Source organism: Poecilia latipinna, unplaced genomic scaffold (genome assembly GCF_001443285.1).
Source record: "Poecilia latipinna isolate Pla-1442-1.1 unplaced genomic scaffold, P_latipinna-1.0 Scaffold1745, whole genome shotgun sequence".
NCBI classification, from domain to species: Eukaryota; Metazoa; Chordata; class Actinopteri; order Cyprinodontiformes; family Poeciliidae; genus Poecilia; species Poecilia latipinna.
The window spans coordinates 14067-39874 of NW_015114361.1; positions in this window are offsets into that span (position 1 = coordinate 14067).

Below are 25808 nucleotides of genomic sequence, written 5' to 3' on the forward strand. Positions count from 1 at the left end.
CAGCCCATTCAGCTGTGATTAGAAAAGCCTCTCGGCGTTCAGAGTTTGCAATCATTTGACCATAATGAATTCCAATCACTCCCTCCCCTGCCCTCTGCTCCCACTTGTAGTCGAGAAGTTATAAGAGGGAGAGTGCAGAATGGAGAGACAAAGAGTGCAAGGCAGTCAAAGAGACTGAAGTGTTTAGCAGCACAGTCGCACAGTTCAGTTCGGTCCTTGCTTTTAATAACCATGGAAAATATTAAAAGTTTGCTAAAAGAGAGTGATGAGTGTGGAGTAATCATAGAGAGAACAAAAGGCAAATCTGCATGCATTCAGGAACTGGAAGACAAGGTTGTGAGCTACTAAAGAGATTTTATGTGCATCTTTTCACAGTGAATAATGAGCAAAGGTTTACAAAACAAAGTGAGGATAGCTTGTCGCAGAACAATGAAACAAGTGAGATCTCAAGGTGGCCGTGAAAAAGTTGCAAAAAGGAAAGAAATACAGACTGTAATCCTATGTTTCAATCTGGTGTCTGTGTCTCAAATGAGCTCTGTCACATTAAATATGCCTAAATAAAACACCAATGGAGTAGGTATAGTTTTCCCTACCCCTAATAAAAGTGACACTGGTATTATCTGACTATTTCATAAAACCACCCTGTAGGTTTAAGTGAATAAATGCATCATCCGGGTAAAAAACACGGAGCACTTTGGAACAAAGAAAATAAGACAAGAGCACAAATGTTGTTCAGTTTTAAATCAACCAAAGATTACCAAGCAGCACTTGGTCCTCACCATGCACATTATCAAAATAATTAAATGTATTTTTTTTCTGCTTGTGTTAGGACCAAAAAAAATTTAAAAAAAAAAAAAAAAAAAAAAAAAAACACAAAGTGTGATTGTGCTCCAGTCTACAGTCTTGTTGTTCTCTGCGGGTTTTTCAACACTGTGTCACAGTGATGATGCTGACAGTTCTGTGGTAATGACCTTTCACCATCGTCATGCCAACATTTCCAGGTCCCTCTGGCCAGCAGTGTCCCTGTCACCTATAATCAGCACCACAGTCTGGCCGCCAAGCCGCCTTTTGAGTCTGACCAGCGGAGACATGAGGACAAGTGTAGAGTCACTGAGTTGGCCCAGGAAGATCATGGAGCAGGAATTAAATGGAATAGATATCAAAAATTTAATTTGTGGTTATCTTTTTGTTGTTGTTGTTGTTTTGCTGTTTCCCTGATTTGTACCTCATTCATTTCTCCCTCATTGTGACTTGAGCTCAGCTTCTTTTGGTCTCTGCCAGGTCATTGCTTTTGTCAAGCTGCCCGCTGGTTTGCTTGTATTTATTTATTTTTTTTATCTGAGTAAATGGAAAATGCAGTTTTCAAATGATGGTTTCATGCATAGGAGATAAAAATTATACTAAGTGCTCAGGACAATGGAGCATTTTGTGGCATGGCTGCCTAAATCCCAGCCTGCTGTCTCTCTACATGAAGTTAGCATCTTCTCTCCATGGATGCAAGACTCCTTAGTTTCTTCCGACACCCAAAAACCACGACTAGTTGGTTAACTGGTTAGACTAAATCTCCCTTGTTTGTCGTTTGTCCTGTGATTCTCTGTCTCTTTGATTGCTTGATCGGCTTCAGATACGGTGAGATGTATTTTAGCCTGCTTACATCATCTTAGGTGCAAAAATAGACCTAAATGCCCATCAAACTTGTTTAGCGGATAATTTGCAGAAGTAAAAGAAATAACTATTAACATTTGCTCCTGACATAAAAGTGCCTAATTTACTATTTAAAAGCTAGGTTCTTTACCAACTAGGTAGTTATGTGTAGACAAAACACTGATTCATCTCCTGGCTGGCATTTAAAAAAATATGAAAAGTAAATATTCTACATGAGCATTGCACTGAAAATATTCAAACACAAACTCTGAAATGAAAACAAGTGAAAAGAAAACACTAGCAACCAACATCTAAAAACATCTTTACATCTAGAAAGAATCCACTTGAAGCTACTTAAAGAGACGACACAAAAGCCTGGCAGCAGCAAAATGTGGAGACGTGAGGCTCCGCCACAGACTTTTATGCTGCATTGTAAACAGTTTTGAACTCTGCAACAAATACGGAGTCCCCCACTGCTAATGAGACAGCTTAGCCAGAGGACGTCGCACATAGCTGGAATGTCAGACTGATCACACTGCTAAGAGGCATTTATTGAAGCTGGCAGATCTTATTTTCACACTCCAAGCAAACTCGACTCCTAGTGAGTGAGCAGGAGGTGTGCCAGCTGCATTTCACTGTTGATGGACGCAATTAAATTTATGGACAGGCAGATGGGTGTAGGGTGCACAAACTGAAACTTGGTCTTAACAACCAACCCCTCGTCCTCCCCCTGCTCTTATCTGAGCAGAGGTTGTATTTTAGGACAAGATTCATTGTCAGTTTGTTTACAGTTCACAAGCATTTACCAAAGGCACCCTGGTATTATTTATAGAGGCAGATCATGATTAACAATCCATTAATTAACAGGAAGGAGCATGGCTTGTCTCCAGAACATGCACTGTCCTCACTGCTGATTCAATCAGAGCCGTGAAAATGAGACTATTAATAACCTAAACACAACCTAAAAAAAAAACAACTCTTCAACTCCAATACATACTGCCTTGAAAGCACTGATTAAAATAGATAGCCCACAGTGCACAACACGCACACTGTGGCATGTTTTATAGGTGCTTGTAACGTCTATGTAAGTGGATGAAGCAATTTGCATCTGACTGTGATTTGCGATGGAGCTTGGATGCCCCCTATATATAGAGGTGTAAATACCTTGCACTGCTTCACCTCAAAACATCTGACAACGCAAATCTTTCCTAAGCAAACGCGGCACATTTACGCCGCGCCTCCTTCTAGTTTTTACCGGCGGCCTTTAGCGTGGAGTTCAACCATCCTGTCCCTGCTGCGGTAAAAGGGGGCTGAGAAGAGCTTAAGCAGAAAGGACAGGTGGAAGCTGGGTAATGAAACCTGGGCTGCCAATGGGGGCCGGCTGGCTGCTTTCAGCATGATTGTGTTGTCACATCGTCCACCAACTGTCTGACCACCAACCCCCAGTTCCTTGACTTTTCTGTCCCCGTTTCCCCGAGCAGTGCCACTACTCCTGTCTTCACTCTTCACCCATGTGACAGCAGACCCCCGAGCAGCAGGAGTTGATGACATTTGTCCACTGTGTCAGTCTCTAGTCTCTCACTTTAACTCATGCACACACATTTACAAGGTTCATGCATGTACATGTTGACACTGAAACTCTTGAACGGGCACAAATTCTTCCTGACACATCCCGACGTCACAACCAGCCTGATTGTTCTGAGGAGGAAGAGGGATATGCAGCTACGCTTGTTTATCAAGATGCATGGATGCATTTTTTGACAACTAAATTCCTGAAGTATCAGCTGTTTGTCATGATTCAGTCCCAGAAAGAGACCTCGTCGTCTTCTTTATATTCCAGAGGCGAGACATGCCAGTAATTTTTATGTCAGAAAACAGAAACACAGTACAATCAAGAAAAAAAAAACATCTGTTGGCAACTATTGAACATGTTGTTGAACTTATTTTAGTTGTTCTAGTGAACTTTGATGTTTTATGTGTAAAATCTTTGGCTATTGTACGTCAGCGCTGTCATTAGCTGCTGGGACACACTTATAAATTGGGTTGTAGATTTCAATAGTGATAGTTGAGAGAAATATCAATAATAAAAGATTAAACATTTATCAAGATGACAATATAGCCACTGCAAATATAAACAACTACATCCAATCAATAATTATAACGCAGATAGTGGCAGCAGATTCAAATAAAACTTACCTCAAACACAACCTTGATCACACCTTAAAAGATTACAACGCACATACATATGTTGCAGTTAAATATTGCAGACCAGAAAAAATGGAGATGAAGAAATCCAATAGTTTTTCCAAAATACTACAAAGATAGTTATTTTATATGAATGATGCAAAAATATAGAATAATAAATAAATAAAACATAAAGCTGCTCCATCTTGAACGCCACTGGTGTAAAGTTTAGATTTTTAGAATAAATGAAGATTGAATTTTGTATATTCTACCACCAGAAAACAAGATATTTAGTTGAGTACAATTGTGTTTAATCTATAAAACATGTTAATGAGATAAGAGTATGAAAATTACCACGTTAAGAAAAGATTTTGGTAATAAAAACTAAAAGTGTCAGTAAAAAGGTGTATTTTAAGCATACAGATGAGTTTGCACTGACTGTGCTGTTTTACAGTTAATCCAAAACATTTTGGTTTTGTCATGTACCACTGTTTTTCTTGATCTCAGCCGCCATGCTTTCCAGTAGCATCTGTAAAACGTTTCAACATGCTATTCAAGCTAACAGTTCTCAGAGGAGAGAGACAGCCAGGATCATACGGCAAGATGAATTAAATCCACGTCAACACATTCCCTGGCCAGGGATGACTTTCAGAAACTCGGTGGCTACTTTATCGCTGTCCTGGAACGGGACAGGTCAGTTCAGTGACCCAGAGTCCCCAACACACATATTAGCACGCACATATAGATGTCACAGCTTATAATATCTGTTCCAACCTTGAAGGATTTATGACATCAATTTGTCCAACTTTTCTGACTATAATGTAGAATTTTTTTGATTGCTTTTTTTCGGGTTATGAATAAATTAATTTAAATTAGCTTAATTTATATAAGGGTTAAAATATTAATATTTCACTGAGTGCTTCCCTATTATTTTCAAAACATAATTTGTTTATTTCACTGTTTATCTTGTAATTCATAAAAGCCAAATATGCATTATGACAAAGAGAATAAAACAATCATGTGCTGCAACACAGGAAAAGTTGCAGGAAGTTGAGTTTTAAATCTGACGATAACTTTCTTGATTGTACAGATGTCTGGACTGACAAATATCTCAGGTGATATGATCTCAACTTATACATCAAAACTACTAGCATTTCAAAAGGAAACGTAAACTTTGAAGAGCCTCTGTATTTCTCAGAATTTCCTTCCCTTTATAAAAGCTCCTACGAAAGAATAATACAAACCCTTGAATAAGTCAACATGCCCAACATATTTACTATCAGCAGGTGCTCTTCCTTGGCCACGTTGTCACTTCAGTCTTATCTGCTGATCGATATCAAACATTTCTTTGATGCCTCAAACATGTCTGCATACCAGGCACACCCAACAAGACGGTTCATTTGTCATCCTGCTGTAAACAAAACAGCAACTGCTCCGTTTGAGGATTACAGTGCACTTTAAGTTAATAACTAATGCAGGTTTAAGCAGAGGACCGCCTTTAGGGTGAACGGTGGAGGTTTGACGAACAACTCCAACTCGGTTAGGAGTAGGAGTCTGGGTTTCTGAACAAGCTAAGTCCCTCAGCCAGAAGCGCCTCTCCTCAAGCCTCAGCTTTATGACAAGCTTATTCCACTTGTCAGACAGACTTGATATATATTTTGTATTACAGGCGCCTTCAAAGGACAGCTCTGTTTTTTGTGCCAAAAATATCTCTGTCAAAAAAGATGATTGAAAATGTCAGGATGACTTCCTGTAAAAGTGACAGTAGCTGTGGGGTTTTTACTTTGCACTGGTGGAACAAAGCTCAAGGTTTGAGCCTGTATGTGTTTTTTGTCTGGAGGTGGTTTTGTGATGTGCTCATGTTTAGTTCGTTCGTCAAGACGCCATGCGTTTCCCTGTGTTTGTTCTGCTAGAATCTCAGCTGGTGGTAACATTTAGATAAGCTGCGACTCTGCACTCTGATCGATCACGAGCAAATCCTCTACGATATCCTTGCGTAAGAAATGCAGCTACAACCGCACGAGACAAGCCAAAACATCCAAGTGAGAACTGAAAGGGTCTTGTCAAACCTGTCTTATCCACCCTCCTCCTCATTCATCACTCAGATATGCAACAAGTAAGGAATGCAACTCTCAAACTTGTCACAAACTATTTCATTTGAAAACTTCTCAGCACAAAAGGTTTCAAGAAGCAAGGCAAAGGAACAAGAAACAAGTCGGCTGGGAAAACAATATGACAAACTAATTTGTTTGCTTGTATTTGTGCCCTCTCTCTCTCTCTCTAGACACAACATCCACCTCCACACACTTCCTCTTGTGCATCTGCAGCACTTTGCAGCTTGTTAGTGGGGCAGGGTGGTTGATGCAGCGCTCCAGAGACAGCGGTGTGAAGGTGACATCTATCACTTAGAGCGGCGGCTTGCTATAAATATCATCAGCGGCTCCCTGCAGTCCTGCCTAGTGACAGCTAGAGCTGGGAGTGGGTGAGAAAACAGCTGATCTGAGAGCCGAGAGATGGACGGCGGAGGGAGAATTTAGTGCTGAAAGAAAGGCTGGGATGAGTTGCTGTCTGGTGCGTTTTGTGTCACAATCAAAGTGCTCATCTTTTTATTCAGATACAAGGCACACCCAAAGTGTTTTTATATACAAGTTTTGTGTCTGCAAAGACCAAAAATAAAAAAATAAATAAAAAACCAAGGTATTCAGAGCAATACTGAAGGTACAAACCTTTAGTTATGCTCATTGCAAAGCTCATACCTGGGTAATAAATCACCAGGAACCATGTTAATCTGTTTGAACATGGGGTTATAGTCATTTAAACCATCTTAGTCTTTTTCTTTTCATAATCCATTTGTTACATTTTCTTCATAGGAGTAACCGACAGAGGGTAAACAAAAGAGGCTTTTCAGCAAACAATGAATACTGAATGCTTTGCTCTTGTTTAATCAGCTGTGACTACTTCAATTTAAGAGGTAAACCGGTTCAACAGGGGGATCTTATTTTCAACTGCTATTAAAACAGCAGGCGTTTCCAAAATCAACAAACAAACAAAAAAGAGGCGTATGTGCAAAACTGCCTCCATAAAAACCCGGGATTAACTTTGTGCCACAGGTATGAATAAACATCCACCCATTTCTAAGGTGTTCCTTCTGCCTCCTGAAAGCACAGCGTTTATCTGTCATCACACAAGAAGCCATAAACCTCTGCAGCTGGAAATGAGTCAGATGTTTTTTTCCAATTGTTAGAAAAGGTTGCGAGCCTTCTGTATAATCACACTAAAACTATTTTTGCAAGAACGGCAGCTGAACGATGCGACGTGAAGTTTGCTAAAAGTGTTTAGATAAAAGAAGGCAACATTTTTCAGCTAAGGAGATTTGTTTACATTTCCAAAACGGCATCCTGGTGACCAAACGAGCACGTCTCTCAGGGAGCCAGTGACGTTTATGGGCTGCTACAAAACCCTGGGTTTTAATTTGCGCACACCTTTGGTCATCGTAGCAATGAATGTGGTGGAATGTAGCTTGTAGTTAAAATATTTATCTAAATTGTACTGAGAAAACACCAACTACTCTTAAATCTAGCTTGAGTAGAGAAGCCAACGCCTCCAGCTGGTTATCTTGAGGAAATGAAGCACACTGTGCATGAAAAGAAATCGCTGGCCAGGTTTTCAAGCATATTAAGATACAAACATAAATACATAAAATAAATTGTTAAATTGGGAGCTTTGTTTACTCCTTGTAATATGCAATAGCGGTCTACATAATTAAAGCTGGTGGGTCAATTTCAAATGATAATCCATAATCTTACTCAGTGCAAGTTAATGAAGAAAAAAACCCAACTCCAGTTGTGTTTTTTATATTTGAACAAACCTAAATATGCAAGTATGTTTAGTATCTTTTTCTGTTCATACCACACTTAATTGTTTTTTGTCTACAGTTGTTTTTTGTAATATGGTGCTTATTTAAAACAAATCAACTCTTCACTTTTAATTCCAATATTAACTCAATAAATCAAGATATCAAAATTATTAACTTCATTTAATGCAGTTTAAGACCCAAATAGTATGACTCACTACGCTGTTATCCAAAAATGAAGTCACAAGCATCATTTTTAGTATTCTGACAACCAATGGTTTTGGCCTTAGCTAAACAACCATATATTCAGAGAGGAAAAACAAGAATCACTTTCAGGAGTTGCTTACACATTATATTTCTTCATCTGCTAATGATTAATAGGAACGTATTCAAACTGGTGTTAAAACTCTGCCAATCTGTTTTGATCGTGTTGGCACAGAAATCTACAAAAAAAGAGCAAAAACTGAAGGGAAAATCTGGTCCAAAAGCAAGATTTTGATGGGCATAATTTTATGCAGATGATTCTTGCCATTCAAGTGGGTGATCTTGGCGCAGACCATCTGCTGGCAGAAAGTAAAGTACCAGAACTGGTTGATGACATGAATAACCAAAGACTTTCTAGAAAAGTGCAATAGTAGTGAGAGTTTTACTTCAGCATATGGAGAGCTGTCGGTATTTTGCTGCTGGCATAATTGGTAGTAACTCCAAGTCATCTGCGATCTCATAAAATTAAAGTGAGAGAGATAAGATAAGACCTTTTGCTTATGGAAGAAGTGGATGATGGCTAATGCTGGGTAGATGCAGACAAAATGAGAGATATGACCAATTTCTCATCTCAGAAAGGCTACAAGTGAAGCTGTGCAAACAGCTGGCGTGATGTAGACAAACGGGCAGAAGATTGCAAAATCATAAACGTTGAACTGTAAGCTTTGGATTTGTCACTAAAATCTTCTGGTGACGGTAGTGATGAGGAAACCTTAGTTTGTTTGGGATATTATCAAAGTCCTCATTAAGTTTTTTTCCACTATCAATAAGGTCACCAACCAAAAAACAAACTTTAAACTTTTACATAATCTTTTTGATAGAGGGTTAAAAATATATATATACTGTTAATATAAACTATGGTTGTGTCGAGGTCCAGTCCTCAGGAGCCAGTATCCAGCCAGTTTTAGATGCCTCTGCTCCAACGCAGCTGATTTAATTGGTCCAAGTATCAAATTAGCATGTCAAAGTTCTGCAGAGGCCTGATAATTTAATCCAGATGATGAGACAAACCAGGAAAAGATCTCAAACATGCAGCATGCTGGACCTTGAGGACTGACTTTGGATCTAAAGTATGGCATGTTGTTCTTTGGTTCTCAGCAAAAATCATCCATTTTCTCAGAATGTTTTGTTGTCTATATGAATGTCCAATCTGAAATAAGCAAAAAATTGTATGGAGGTGGTTTATTGGAAGCAAACTCACCAACAAGAAAAGTCAAAATTAGTCACATTGTTTATTGACAAATGTAAAATGGAGAGAAATCAGGAATATTATTGGTCAACTTGAAATGATCGTACATTTTAAGCTTAAATTACTATTTTAAGTCACTGTAAAGAATAAATTGTATAATCATCATAAAAAAACTGTCCCAGAGTTAATGGCAAACTTAATCTGGACGTTTATCATTCTAAGCTGTGACGGACATCAGTGAAGAGTGAAACCAACCAATCCTCTCTCCTACAGCTCTGCTTTGGTTTTGTTCAATAATTCATCGAAGTGTGGCGTTTAGGATGTCACCTCTTCTGCCACAGGCCTCTTGGCCTGCCAAGCAGTCTGGTTAGAAGAGCTGCCTTCTGCCATTAACATGGCTCACATCAGATCAACGGTTCGGCCGTTTGCCAGCAGAAAGCACGAAGGGGGAAAGATCTGCCTGGCACCGATCGAGGATAGAATGGCACGTTTAGCCTGCTGGACTGACCGTCACTGTAAGCACTCTGCCATGATAGCGATCATACACAGTGTGATGGACCCGCCAGAAAATATAAGCATCGTCAGCAGCTCAAAACAACAGCTCTGCAATTCGGCTTTGTCATCACAAGAAGAGGTGCAATTAATGTGACGCTTATCCAATCTATACGATTTGGTTTGTGACCGGGGCTAAAAAAAGCTGAAGGATGAAAAGGTGAAAAGAGAAATGATAGAGGGATAAAAAGACAACAAGGTGAAGAATGAGTGGCAGTGTTATAAAAGGTTGGACTAAAGACAGGGAATAAATAGGGGGAGTGTAGATTGATGGCAGCACTCAGACAGCTCTACCTGTGGTGGAACAGATTGGACCCGCTGCAGAGCGTTCTGATTGCTGTGTCGACCAAGCGTCAGCTGACAGATGGCTGCCCCCAAGCATAGTGCACCGAGCTGTCCACAGCTTTCACTGATTGGTCTACACGCGCAGCGCGCATACACACACACACCACGGCTGACACCCACATGCACAGACTGGTGGCCTATGAAAATGGGAAAAGGAGGAAACAAGAAATACTTGCTTTAATCTGAGAGGCTTTTAGCACCTCTTCAGTGTTCTGGTAAATTGTGAATAACAACTTTTACCTACATATATTGACTTCGGGGATCAATGGGGAAAGTATCTATCCTGTAATCAGAAAGTTGTGGGTTTGATTCCAGCTCCTAGTCTGCAACATGTATCCTTGTAGGATACATGTATACAATGTATCCTTGGATTAGTTGTCTTCCGATCTAGATGTCAGTGGATCAGTGCGTGTTTCTGCCTCTGACCAAATCTAAAGGGGCACACTATGTCAGAACGACAAAAGAAGCACTTTTTGTTTCCATTTACCATTCATGGCATCGATCATTAGTAGCAAAGGTTTTTTCAAGGAACGTCCCAGTCTGATTCCAGGCATTGACAATCAAAGCTTTTTTTAAATGATCTGTATCAGAGTCCCTGATGAAACAATCCTTGATATCCGATGTTGATGTCGTCATCCATATCCCCAGGTAGACATTCGCCCGTTTTCCACTGCCATAAGATTTGACTGCAAATGATCAAATAAAAACTAACTTATTGGCTCAAAACACATAAAGACGCTCTTAGTCATATTATCAACAGGCTATTTCCACACAGAGAGAAGTCATGCAAACATTAGCCTAGCACTTTTTACTGAAAACTATGCAGAAAGTTTACTTCTGCAAGACAATTTATAAGAAGATGGTGACAAATCCAGCAGTCACAAACTTATATCTGCTTCCAGATTTTTATGCTGATTTTTGTCCTGAGTTTTCCTCTCTGATAATCTTAAAGACGCTCTGATCACCAGGATGGCTCTTAAGGTAATGTTAAGATATTGTGTGGTGTGTTGAGTGATCTGCTCCAGTCTGGAGGATGTCGGGATCACTTCGAGCTCTAATCGGGGAACGTGTTGGATTGTTTGAGTGTGTGGCATTTCCCGAGGACAAACAAGCCACAGCGTGTTGAAAGTGACTTGTAGCCAATCAGAAAGCAAAGTGATGTCACCGCAGAGAGACTTCTTTTGATATTGCTTTTCCTTTTTAGTCAAAATGGTCCAGAAACTATCACCACTGATCCTTCCCATTTGGTCATATTTTTTTACCCTGAACTCACATTTGGTCTCGAGAGGTTTTGTGAGATTCCCAGTTTGAAATTTGAATGTTGGTGAGTGAAAACTGGTTCTTGTGGTGTGGTGCTCCTGCCATGTGGCTGTATGACCAAACTTTACAACCATACCCAAGATTTATCATCGCCATGTGTGGGGACTCTCCAGTTTTGAAAAATCATCCAACAGTTTTAATATCTTTCTGTGTGAACCAGGCTTTACTATCAACATGTCAAATTCACCACTGGATGTTAGAGCCATTCCTATGTTTAACACTTTACCTGTGAGGTTATTTTTGCTCCTATTTGGTGTGGTTTAATCAAGTTTATTAGTTGAACAAATGCTTCAATATTGGTTAAAATCAACGTTGAAATGTATGCACGCAGCTGGTTATCAGATATCTGCACAATTTATATCTGCAAGTGTAATAACACACTATAGGACTTAAAACAGACCTGGTTCTAAAAAAGGAAAAAAAAAAAGAAAAAAAAAACAGTCCCATGCAATATATTCAGCAGACTCACACAAGTGTGAAATAGACAATAATATAGCATATCATAGGAGCCATTTCCCAATACAATTCACTTTTTCTCCACACCATTTATTCTCAACCTCTGTCACGCAAAGACAGACATACCCTCCATCCCCCCCCCCCCCCACCCCACACACACACACACACACACCGGGCTTTGATCTCTGAAGCAAATGGGTTGCAGGTGTCTTATGCTTCTCCAACACCTCCTGTTGCCATAAATATCTTGTTATGAAAGGCAGGTAATGAAAAGCACTGCCTTGGTAATCCATGACTGAAGGCAGTTTCATGCTAGTTTAGCTTCCATCACCCCCGTCGTTGCCTCCGCTGGCACCGCTACATCTGTCCTCTCTTCATCTTCTCTTTGTCAGACGGCAAAGAACCTTCCAGAGGTAAGGTTCTGCTAAAAAATATAATGGTTGCCTATAATACAATATATCCATCTATCCATGTGGCGCCGAACAGTCAGTTTTCTCTGTGCATTTATTTAATATATGGGTTCAGCGTGAAGAATTTTGGGTCATCACAGTTCCTGAATATTATTGTCATATTTTAAACTTTAAAAGACTGAGTTTAATCATTTCCGATTTTTATACATTCACATTTTCTTATTGAATTTTGATTTTATTAACAGATCAGTGAATCACATGGCTGCAGTTCATTTAGGCTTTCTGAAGTTCATACAAAGTATCAGAATGGGGAGGTTAGTGACTTTGAACATTTGAGTGACTTTGTCCCAGATGGACAAGGTCCAAGTATTTTGAAACTGCTTAGCTGCTAGGATTTCCATTCATCTCTTTGCACAAAGTCACGCAAAGACGAATATCCAAGGAGCAATATTTGCGTAAACAGAAATGCCTGTTTTGTTGGTGGAGAATGGAGGGATCAGTTCAAATGGTAGACAGGAAATGGTAGCTAATCCTGCTGCTACATCCAAATTATCTGGAATACAATCTCTGAATATACAACATGCTAAACCTTCAAAAAGGTGTGGCTACAGCAGCAGAAGACCACACAGGGTGCCACTCCTGCCAGCAAAAAAGCAAAGAAAAGGAAATGTACACTTTACAAAGGGTCACTGAAAATGGATAACGGATTAGAAAAACATGACCTGGTCTGAACAGCCTCGAGTTCAGCTGCTACATTCAGATGGTAAATTCACAATTTGGTGAACATGAAAGCGTGGCTCCGTCCTGCAGAGAATTAGTGATTAAGGCTGCTGAGGTAGGAGATCATTTTACTGCCACATTTTAATCCTATTAGTGCAAAATGAACACTGTTTATCTAGAATATTCCTTCAGTGCCACAGTGTATTATTATCCCTAAAACAAAGCTTTTTTGTTCATGGCAATGAAACCAGTGGTTTATGCAATAATCAGGTCTCAGTCCAATACAGAACATCAGGAGTCTGCAGCTCATGTGAGATACATTAATATAAAAATGGACCAAAATCTCAGGGAAATGTTTCCAACACTTCGTTAAATCTGTGCTTGAAGAAGTTCCAGTACTAACACGGTGGTGAGTGTAAAATACGGCTTAAAGCTCCATAATTCACATCATCAGGCGCATGCACTTCAAGTACACAAAGCATAAAATATGAGAAACTATCGTATATGTTTTTGATCTCATATTATAATGCAAAGGGGGAAAAAAAATCATTTTTCACTTTTGTCTGCCAGAGTCGGTAAGGGGCTTGGCTTCGTACAGTGAGCCATTGATCAGGGTGGATTGCAGGAGACAGCAGCTCAAAGCTGTGGCCCTCAGAGGAAGTCCCGCTCACACATCCTGGCAGCCCTTCCAACAGAATAGCTAATTCTGAGGAAGCAGCTCCCACTTCACTTTGTGCCAACAAATTTACAATTCAAACATGGAGCAAGGTGTTGGAGAGGGATTGTCTAAAACCGTGACTTCTTTTTTTATGAGAGATTTGACAGAGGTTGAAAGGATGAAAGCGCCCACAATGTTGCGCTTCAGAGAGTCTAAAATAACGTTCAATTCTTTATTTTCCACTTTTTATGATGAATTGCATTTTGCCCAGTGGTCTGACAGAGTGTTTATCTGTAATCTGTGGAGGCCAGACACAAGCAGGCCTACTTAAAAGTGCTGCAGTTTGTTTTCCTCTGCCCTCTTTGGATTATCTGATTTGTTCACAACAGAAGTGTGTCAACCTCAAGCTTTTCTGACAGAGAGATTTGTACAAAGATCAATTCTCTTCTTGGTTTCATCTTTATATGCACCTTATTTAACTGGTTTAGTTGGATAATTATGCATCATCTCAGGAGGTTTCCGTTTAGGACCCTGTTTCAAACAAACTTAGTATTTTTTTTTATTTTACCACTGTCATATTGTTTAAGAAATCACATTTGCACCAGCTTTGTTTTTGAGAACTCTGAACGCTGTTATTTTAAGTGAAGATTTATGCTGTGATTTTCAAAGGTAAACTTTGGATATTTTTACGGTGCAGCATTTCCTCTGAAGCTCAGTCTGCTGAGTGTGTGCATTCACGCACGGAAACAGAGATCCAGTCCAACTTTATGAGGGCCCAATTGATCAATTGACTATGCTGCCTTTGGCTTCACTTCATACATAAGGATATTAATTAAAGGCTTAAGCTCCAACCCTTTAAACGACCAGGGAAAACAGAGGTTTTATGCTGCCAGATTATTTTGTTGCCGTTTATTGATCGGAGATGGAGCAAAGATAAGTTATAGCTTTAAACTCTTCTCTCCATCCATCTTGTGTGTAAGTAGAAATGGCAGCAGAAATGTTAGGATGCAGGATGTGCAAAGATGACTTTGAAACAGAGTCTGTGGGACTTTCAGATCCAGACTGACATACAGGTAATGTCTAATCTTCCAGGCATTGCTTTAGCAGACCACGCAGAAAATAGTCCAGTAATGATAGATGTAGAAATCACAACAGCAACACCAACAAGAAGAGTCATGAGAAGCCTGAGAAACACTAATAGGTCAAGGTGGAAATAGAGACGTTGTGGAGAGTTAAGGCCTTAGAGGCAACAGCATCAATTTTCTTTGTTGTACCCGTTCTTTATGCCATTAAGCAAATAAATAAGCCAAACAGCTGATTTTGTACTGACTCTTGGTTGGTGTTATTAGATAATATTTTAAAGTTAGAGGAAAGATGGTGGTTAAATTAATAAGATGTTCAATTGCAAACGTGTGGCAGAGCCGTACATAGTCACAAAGACCTGGTGTCTCCTCACACAGGTAACCACATCGGTCATACAGGTGTCTTTAACCAGCCATTTCCACAGGATAGTCCAGGTGATTGTGTTGGTCACCGAGTTATTTCAAATTTATTGTTACCTCAATTGAAGTAAGACAACCAAGCAAATCCTTACACGTTGCTTTGAATGTATTTTTTGAGTCAATATTTCAACTTTACCTCCATTTATCACATCTGAAGATTGGCAAAACAAAAACAAAAAAAATTAAGCTATGGTTTATATCTTCAGACTTATTTAGAATTTTAGCAAAGTTTCCCTAAAATTGATTTTAAAAAAAGAAGTTTCGGCATTTTATTGATGCACTTTTTCTATTTCTTTACAGATTTTAAATCAAATGTAGCTTCTTTGTTTAATCTCTGTCAGAAATGCAAATCACAAAAAACTTTTGTCAGGATTTTCCTCTACTTGTAAACAATTTGTCTTTGTTTGTGTCCAGGTCTTCAGAGATGCTTTAACATCACCATGCATGCAGGAGTAACCACTGTAAATGCCTTTTATCACATTTTTAACTGGAAGACAGATTTTAATGATTTATGTTCTATATTTTCTTGTTGCCTCGCTTTCTTTGACATTTACTTGTTCACATTCTCCTGTACTTAAACATCATCTAGTGTTTGCACATGTGCATCAACTTTCCTGTCTGTGCTCATCTTTCTCTGTGTGGCTCAGTGCCTCCAGGCACAGCAGCTCAGGTTCCACTGCCTTCCCCAAAATTGAAAACCTCATCAGGAGATAATTCTGGGAGCTGCCACATTGCCAGCTATGTGCCACTGTCATTTTATCTTCCAGGCTTTTCGCCCTGCTACCCAAGTCTCTACCCTGGGGAAGACAGCTTAGTACGCATTCTGGCTACAGCAGCAGACAAGAGCAAGGCAGTGGAGATCACTCATTTTAATAGGCCTGTCAAATCTGTTTTTAGAACCTGTGGAGGTCTCCTGCTGCAGGCCTCTGAATGAACTGACCCCAAAGTGATGTGACAAGCTGCGATGAGCTCAGGGAGGCGAGCTTTAGGGCAGAGGACGAGAGGAAGTCATTAGATGGAGAGCGAAAAGGTGTAGAAAATAGAATCATACCACCCAGTGCCATGGTATGCTCCTACATTTTTTGTTATCATTTATTGGAGAAGTTTAAATGGTTCCTTTTTTGAAAATTTTAATAAGCTAGCCAAGTGTTTAACAATTTAAAATAATAAAAATATTCATTTGATTTACAGGGTCTCGTTCTAACTATATAGAGTAGCTAGCTGAGGTGCTAACAGAGTAGCTAGCTGAGGTGCTAACACAGTGGCTAGCTGAGGTGCTAACACAGTGGCTAGCTGAGGTGCTAACACAGTGGCTAGCTGTTTCCTGGTTTTCTCTACAAACACTAAACGGTTCCCTGGCTGATGCTGAGAAGGCCTTTCTTATTCAATAGAAATCTTCAAATGACAATACCAAAAAGTTGTCTGAATCTTTATCTGTCTGACAAAGCACTAAGTTAGCTTAGAATAAACAATTTGAATATTATATTTCAATGTGCTTTGCAGTCGTTGATCTGATAAACTGCTTGAGTAACAGGCTTCATGTGGTATAAACAGTGCTTCATAAAGTTACTGACTGCTAAAATCATTTTAATCATGCAACGTGAGTTTATTATGAAAATATTATGAAATATGTAATGTCATTATTACATTAGGTAGTTAAACTATACTGCTAAATAATACAAAGTAATTGTGTTTAAGCTCATTTTAAAGTGCCGCACTTAATGAAAAATATGTTTTTTTATTTAGTTAAAAGCAAAAAAAGGGCATATTTTTGTCAAACAATAGGGTCCTGTTGATCCATGGTACAATGTTAGTCAAAAAATGAAACAATGTATGTGAGGCATATATGCAAGTCTAGGAGCCTGAGCATAACTAAGAAGTACATCTCTGAATCCTTTTGTTAAAATGTTCTACCGCACTTGTTTTTTCCATGTTTCCTTGACCTCATGTTCTCTACAGATTTGTCGTAAGAATGCACCCACATTAGAGCATGCCCTCAAAACATCAATAATGCTGCTCTTATCTGCTGCATCAAAGGTTAGCAAAAGTGCACACAAACATGTCTGCAGAGTCAGCATGCTTTCAACCATGGAGAAGCAGAGACGATGAGGAAAGAGTTCCTTGCAGAGATCACATGAGAGTCATCTTTTCATATTTTAATATGATGGCCAAGAAAAGGCCGACAGTCCTACAAACCCAGAACTGAAGAAGTTGAGGGTTCTTTGAAATAACCATATAATTAGAAACATTTTCATTTCATCAAAGTGAAAATGTTTCAGGGACACATCATCAAGGTAAACTTAGACTGATGTTCATTTTCTGTAAGAAGCTCAAAAATCATGATTTCAATTAATAGCACAGCCAGCCTTATATAGAGGAAAGTCTACATGTCTGGGTGTGTGTTTACACGACGTAGACAGTCATGCAGAAGGGTGTGTGGTCCGTTTTCATCAGGGTCAAGTCATCAGTCATCAGATATAGGCCTCTATTTTGGTCTCATCTTCCTACAAGGGACAAAACAACCCGTGTTTAATGGTAGAAGGCAAAACATAAGGGAAGGCAGTAACTACTGATAATTATCTTTATGTGTGAAGCAAAAACAAGACCAACTGTTCATTTATAACCAAACCAGGCATTTGACAACAATAGGACACGTTCCAGTGATGCAATTTGTTAAAGAAAAAATGTTAGGAACTCCAAAACCTTTCAAGCTTGAAGTAGAAGATTACCTGACCTAGAATGTCCTGGTGTGCTTCTTATCTTATCCAGCACATATAACATCTACCAGAAGATGAGGGCTTCTGAATATACAAAAGCCTTTCACCAGTGTTTGATTCATCTATTCTGGGTTAGCTGACATCATTTTTCCTTTGGAAATACAAAAAAATAAATAAATAAAATACACACACACACACATATATATATATATATATATATATATATATATATATATATATATATATATATATATAAAATGCTTTTTTAAAATTGGTATTGGCCATAGATATAAGTGGAGGTCAACATGCATTGCAGTCTACTTGTTTACATACTTCACACCAGTTATAGTGAATCTGATTAACCAGAAATAAAGTTTATCTGTCCTAGAATCTTACTGAATTTTCCATCGTTTTAGCTAAAGCAACTGTTCATTAGAAAACAATTTTTGATTGTTTTCCGACAATCAATATTTGAAACAATGGCATTTGTATGACTCTCCAAAACAAATGAAAAGACTACACAGAAAATACTCAGTAAGGCTGTCAAGAAAACAATAGAAATACTGCTGCTAAAATTTCAGCCACATACTGGCTGCTGGACACTCAGTGAGAACGTATGCAGGTTTGAACTGAAATGTCTTTTTTTTTTAAACAGTGCTTTGAGAAAATGTGAATTGGTGTTAGACAATATATAATTCTACATGAAACAAATATTCAGTTTTCTTTTTAAGTCAGAACTAAGAAGAATGTAAGAGAGATAAAACATCAGGAAGTGGGTAAAATATTCCAAAACCTCTAGATTGATTGGTCCGATGAAACTAAAGTTTAACTTTGGGTTCAAATTCCAAAACTTAAGTTTGGCACAAAAAAGAACCACACTCAGTGAAACAGGAATCCATAAAATGGATCATTATCTGCGGGTATTTTTTCCTCCCAAGAGAAGTGGGGCTTTTGTTGAGTTGGAGGAAAATGTGATTCAGATTGTAACAGAAAAACTGACACCCATTTTTATTACTGTACACTCATTAACTCATTAAAAGAATTCAACAAAGTCGATTATCCACAAACACTCACAGTGGGCAGCTACAGTCATCACAAGCTGTTAATTAATTGTGTTAACAGCTTATATTCTAACTTTAGTGATAAAAAAAGAAGCCCTAGGAGAATAATGTCATTTTAAACCAAAATAATATGGAAATAAAGCCCCAACTAATCAAAAACATTAAGAGGTAGAATAAGAAATAAGTCTAAACACTACATTTCTGTCAAAATACCGTAGTGGGAATAAATGGTACAGCCTACAAGAGCCTGAGTGTTTTCTCAGCATAAGTACTGCATATGTAAGCTTGCAGTCTGACTGCATTGGGAACAGCTGACGGTTTTGTGTTTTTGTTGGTAGTGGGTGTCCGACATGCAGAGTAGAGCCAAGCTGAAGGGAGAGCTGTCATCTCATGCACAGCAGAACTATAAACTCAAGCTAGTTCACACAGCAAGAGAACAAATGCTGACCTGTCAAGAAAAAAAAACTGCTGGGAAGAAAACTTCAGCAATCTGACAGCCTGAGTGTTTCTTAATGGCTCTGTCCTGGCTGAAGAGGGCAGGATAAAAACGTAAAGACTGTTGGAGAGCTTAAGCTTCCTGTCCAGACCGACTTCAGCACCTCTTTTCAACAATGAGCTCAAAGAAACAGGATCTATACAACAACCAAAAATGAAAAACCAACAATCTACCTGAGCTAATAAATTTTTTACTTAGAAAGGGAGAGCATTTGAACCAGACACTGTCTAATTATGACTAATGTTAAAAGTGAGATTATTTTAACGAACCATGATGATCCTAAAGCTCATCATCCTTTCATTATGGGTAAGATAATGATCAGAAATCAGAGGAAATGATCAGGATAACAAATCACCAGAAAACTCGACTCTAAGTATAAAAAAATAAATAAAATAAAAACAGTAAAAATAATATGCATAATAATAGGTGAACCATATGACAGAGTGGAATCTATTAAATAGTTTTAACATGCAATAGAAATATGTATGTGATCATAATTTTGTTGTAAAAAATGTGATCTCAAGGTATTGGGGGGGGGGGGATAATCTGTAAACCTGATGCAATATAAAACACAAAAATGCTATTATACATTATTCTGATTTTTACTGCTTCATTTTTATTTATAGCAGCCAAAAGCAACATATATCTTTTTTAAAACCTGTTTAATTTAGTGCCGTGGGGACATCTGATAAAAACTATCTTTACATTTCACTCCCACTGTGCTTTAGCCAAATATGCCTAATATGTTTCTATTGGCAGAACATTTTTTAACGTGAGATGGTGATGGAGTTATTTCAGTTCAAATGTCCATAAAATGGACCATGTACCATGTGGAAGTTTTTACCTCGGAGCTGTTTAAACATGGTAAGAAGAAAGAAAGAGACTCCAGCTATTTATTAACGTTTTACAGCAACAACATCACAACATCCATGTTTGGTAAGGAGATGATGACACTTTAAATTGAAATGAACTTTTAATCATGCACAAAAATGACACTCCAACTATTAAATGCATTATATCAGAAAGTTTTATGTGGTGTTTTTACAAATTCACTAAACAGAATTACTGATACACAATTGGACTGGCTCTAATTTTCCATGTGATCCAGCCCTTCAAGAGTCCAATCTGTTGTCAGTGCAGAGCTGGAGAGCCTTGCAGGCTCATAAATCTGACAATGCTTACCAAGCACAAATTTCTCCCTCATTAGAGCTCCACAGGCTGTGAAGGGATCTGAAAAACACACCAGTTTCAGAATAAACCAGCAACCGAATCACTCGGGTAGAGCCTCCAACACCTTAACAATTAACTTCTAACAGTCTTTTCCAAATGAATTTGAGCTAATTTTACAGCCGAAGATGCAGAGATTTAACAACCTGTGAATAAGTGGGAGACATTCCTGAAGTCATTAACTCTGACAAGTATTCGTACAGCTGCCTGCTTAAACCCTAGAAAAAAAAAAAAAAAAGAAGTTCATGGGTTCGTGATGTCCACTTTGTTTGCAAGGGAGTGTGGCAAACAAAGAGGACATCACTTCTCATCCTGAAATGTTGCCCTGTGGGTGGATATCCTCCTCCTTTGAAGCATAAAATACAGCCACATTGACACTTAAAATGTCTTCTCTTCACCTCCCACACTAAGCCTTAGCCCTTCAGTTGAGCTTCAGTCTCTTCTCTCAAGGGAAACATGTATGTCACGGACAGCAGGTGTGAAGGAGAGATTAGAAAATACAAGAAGAGGACGAGAAAGGGAGGGAGAGCAGGAACATAAAGAAGGGAGGCGGCACACAAGGTAAATGTTGACTGGGTGCTTTGCCGGTTCCTTAATTTGTATGCAAGCAAGTTAAGTTAATTTTTCCTGCTTGTGCATCAGCTGTGCACATACGCTGGTAATAGCCTGTGTTTCTCCTCAGAGGCTGTCGCTCGTCAGGTCTGCATGATGGACAGCTTGATGGTTGGCACCGCCAGATGAAGAAAGCTCCAAGGCCATCCAGTCCTCAGAGCAGCAATTATCTCTTAGCCTCAGCCCCACACCGTGGGTCTGCATGAGAATGAGCCTTGAGCCATGCCTCCACGTCTGGCATCCTCTCTTTGAAACTACACACCATGTACTCATACGACACGTAGTCTACATACCAATGTGGCCAATGCACCGAGGTGCATCTCTGTCTGGTCTCTCTGATGTTCGTTTTTCCAATACTGACTGCTGCTAAAATATAATATAAAAAACAATGCCAGCACTGAGAAGAGCTGACAAAGAGGCAGAAATCGACAGGTGAGCCCCGTGTTCAATAAGGACGTAATTTAGGAGCATTCAAGAGAAAACATGAATTTATTAAGTAACTTCTGAAGTACAAACATAAACCAGCCGGTTTGTAGCAAATGTCTAATAAGAATTCATTTCCTCTTAATAATCAGGAACAATCTTCTTATCAACATTTTAAAATAATTCAGCAATGACAATAAAAAGTAAATTCCTTTGTGGTCCGATTCTGGCACCGACAGTAAACATGACAACTTTTTTACTAAAAATACTAAATGGAAAACAGTGAGATGAAATTTGTCTGACTTGTTTGGCAGAAACAGCAGGCACATATGGCTCATAAACAAACATCAAGCTACAATCAATATTAGCCTGTTTGTTTATTTGCTTGCCTAGCCCACCACTTACACTGGTGTTTTGTGTCTGTGCCCAGAACAAACATAATTTCAAGAGAATCCTTCTCAACCAGCTGAAGATGCTTGTACTTCCCGCTTCCGACCCCCTGAGATGAAACTTCAAACATTTCACAGCTGCTCTGCAGATTTTTTTTCTCACAGTAGCAGGTAAGTTCTCGAGCTTTGGAAGTCGTCCTGACTAACTACTTCTCTTCTAAATAGAGAATGTACAGTAAAATTATTATTCAAGTGGTACCTTTACCTTTAAAAATATGTAGTTTGATCTATATCCAAACTAGAATTTGCTGAATTGCGTTTCTCAAGCTTTACCTCTCCACCTGGTTGTATTGTTTGTTGCACCATCTTTTTAATAATGTCGCAAACAAAAACTCAGACTAAATAAATACCCCAAATTATCTGAAATGAGTGCTGACCAGCAGTACCTTGTTCCAACTCTGTTCATAAAAATCATTCAAATGATGACAGTATTGTGAAAATAAAGATAAAGATTTGCCTTTTCAGAACAATAAAATTTTGTAACACATATTTGTGAGACTTTTTTTTTCTGACCAATCCTGTTCAGGGTTTTAGGGACCAACAAGACACTCTTAGAGGCTAACTAGAACCTGCAATTAACCCAATTTGATTGTTTTGGAAACCAAAATACAGAGCGAAGTCACACACCTGCATATAACAGGATTTTGCCCCCAAGGCAAAACTTTAACCTCAGATTTCTTTAATGTGAGGCAACAGCAAAATGTTCTCCACTAATCTGGACACAGTTGCAAACATTAAATTAACAACTTAAACTGCAAAGTTGAGGCTATAACACACAGATATGCTGGTATCAGAGTGGGCATCAGAAAATGCACCAGTAGCTTATCCATAAGGCATTGCCAAATACTGAGAAAGGGAAAAAAAAATATCAACCTCAGTGACAGCATCAAGCAGGTGGCCTGGACCAAATATAGGGTATGAACATAAAAGTTTATCTTTTCTAAATCAATTTTTTTTTCTGCACATTAAATACGTTTGAGATCAAGAATATATATTTATTTAAATCAGGGACATTATATTAGCTTTTGGTTAATCCCATCATTTACCCTGGAGGAAGTCTAGATATGTCTGCAGCTGCAGAGAGGGACCAGGTGTTTATGTGACGACTTCTAGGAAGAACTATACATAGAAAAAATACCTCATCAAAACAAATATGATGACTTTGTATTTCTAAGTGGGAAGATTATCAGCCCAGGGTTGCCACGGCACTGCATTGATAAGTCTGGATAAATAAAGATAGAAGAATTAGTAATGCGCACCGACTAAAGCTTAAAAGACAAACGAAAAGAAAAATAACGCATTTCTTTATTAAACAAGTGAGAGCCTGGGGACAGAGTGTGTCTAAGTTCTTGCCCCTTTGCTCTCTTGCTTCGCCCCTGTATTTTTGTCTTGACCATCTTTATTGTGGACTAACGGACAGAGGACATACAGCACACAGAAACACACATAGCAACTCCTGATCCTCTGTGTGCTCTGCTAATATTTACATTGTCAGGCTGAACACTGCCACTATTGAACTTGGCCATTCAAAATAATGTTTGACTAGCATTAGATCAACAGCGAAGGAACAACGTGTGAAAAATATGACCAGTGTGCCTCCGGTTGTAGCACAGATAGAAAAAGGAAAACAGCGAGTGAGTTAGTGACATTTTTGACTCCAGCTACACATTTAGTGAGCCGTCGCTTTCTGCTGCAGTTTGGACTATTGCAAGTGGAGTTTGATATTAGAGCTCGACCAAACGTGCACTATGGCAAAATGGATGAATAAAGAAATTAACATCTGCTATCTCGCCCCATTCAACTCAGAATTAAATGATTATAAACAATCGATAAAATGTGAATTAACTTTATGTTTGGTTATGTATGTTAGCTACGGTTCAGTGTTTACTCAGTTTACTGTCAAACATAAATGGGAATGTTTTCTGAGGAAGATTGAAGAAAAGATGACAGATCGAGATGAAAAGGGATTTGAGGTGATGTCAAAACATGCACAGGGTGTTTGTGTCTTTCATGGCTAGTGCTGCCATCTAATGGTGACAAAGGTACTGCATTCACCAGAGTTTAGAACAGAGCAACATCATTTCCATTAGTAAAAAAAAAAACATATATATATATATATATATATATATAATTTGCCAAATTGATTAACACACAGTTAAACAAAAGAAAGTTTTGTCTTAAACTGAAGAACACTTTAATGAATAGAAGGATGTGTGAGTGGACCATAATGTAAACTGTTGTCAGCAAATTGTGATTAAATCATCTTGACAGTGTATAACCTCAACTCTTTCACACCAAAGTATCTTAACACTGTGATTTAATTTTGACCCCTACATAAATGTAAATAACATGAAAGTATTTAAGCATTTAAAGCCATGTAGCTTAGATTCATAGCTGAACATGGGCAGGTGAATAACTCATTCAAAGTTAAGCCTCAAAACTCAACATAACCTTTAGAGCTCCTCCTCTGATCAAACAACTTATGCAATGATGTGTGTTCAGAAGAGCCTTTAAGGTCATTGTTCTTTCAGGGTCACTTTTCAGCGTAATCAGCTGAAGCTTTAGCAGTTTGTCAGTCCTGCTGTGACGTCATCTGATCAGAGTCTCCTCCATTTTAAATGCTTTCTTTCAGCGCACTGGCCACAGACTCTCTGACTTGTAACAGAATGACCTTGTTCCAGAAGGTCAGCCTGGACCAGCTTTAAAGTTTGTGTGTGGTGCCATCTCTGGTATTTGGGCAATATTTGATAACTAACCAAATATTGTTTTCTTTTTTTTTTCTGAAGCTTAATTCTGAGAACTGAACTGCTGTGAAACAGACCACAAACATCAAATATTTGGTTTTGTGAAAACATGAACAAGGTTCCCTGAAGGTTGACAGGTAGTCTGATCACGTCAGGCCTCTAACTAAACACACACACAGGAATGCTTCGAAATCACCATGTCAGAAACATGGTTTATTGCTTCTGACAATAAACCATGTTAAAATATTATCTTTGCTAATCTATTAGAACAAGAAAGGTTTTTGTAGGTCACATAATTTTCTGATTTAATAAGAGTTGGATTGACAACAAGGGTACTGAAGGAAAGAAATTATGTTATGGCAGGTGAAGAATTATTTATGGTCAACATTTTTAACCCCTAAAGAAAAAAAAATCTAATTTAGTGGTTTGCGCATCAGGGTAAATGTACTTACATCTGATCTGTAACATGTTACAAAACTATTCAAATCTGCATGCGGAAACACACAGAAGAGACCTTGATCTTCTTCAGAGGTGCCCAAATCAAGACCTCGAGGGCTACCATCCTGCAACTTTTAGATGACTGCCTGCTCCAGCATACCTGAATCAAAAAGCTGAATTCCCTCACTGGGATCCAGGCAGCTCTGCAGAGGACTGGGACTGAGGAGATCATTTGAGTCAGGAGTGATGGAGAAGGGAGGCCTCTAAAAGATGCAGGATGGTAACTCCAGAAGACTGGACTTGGGGACCCCTGACCTACTTTTTTATTTATTCTGTTCTGAGTTTCATTAAGATCATCTTGTTTTGGCCGAGATTCAGCTGTCACACAGTCTCACATGTGTCCTAAAGTACTTCATGTTCTAGCTTTTCTAGGCTGGTGGGCAGAATCGATTGGTTCTTTAAGGTCAATGTATTTCCTCATCCACATTATTAAAAGACACCTACAGCCTCCAGACAGGCAAACTGCGTAAACTCCTGGTTTTAT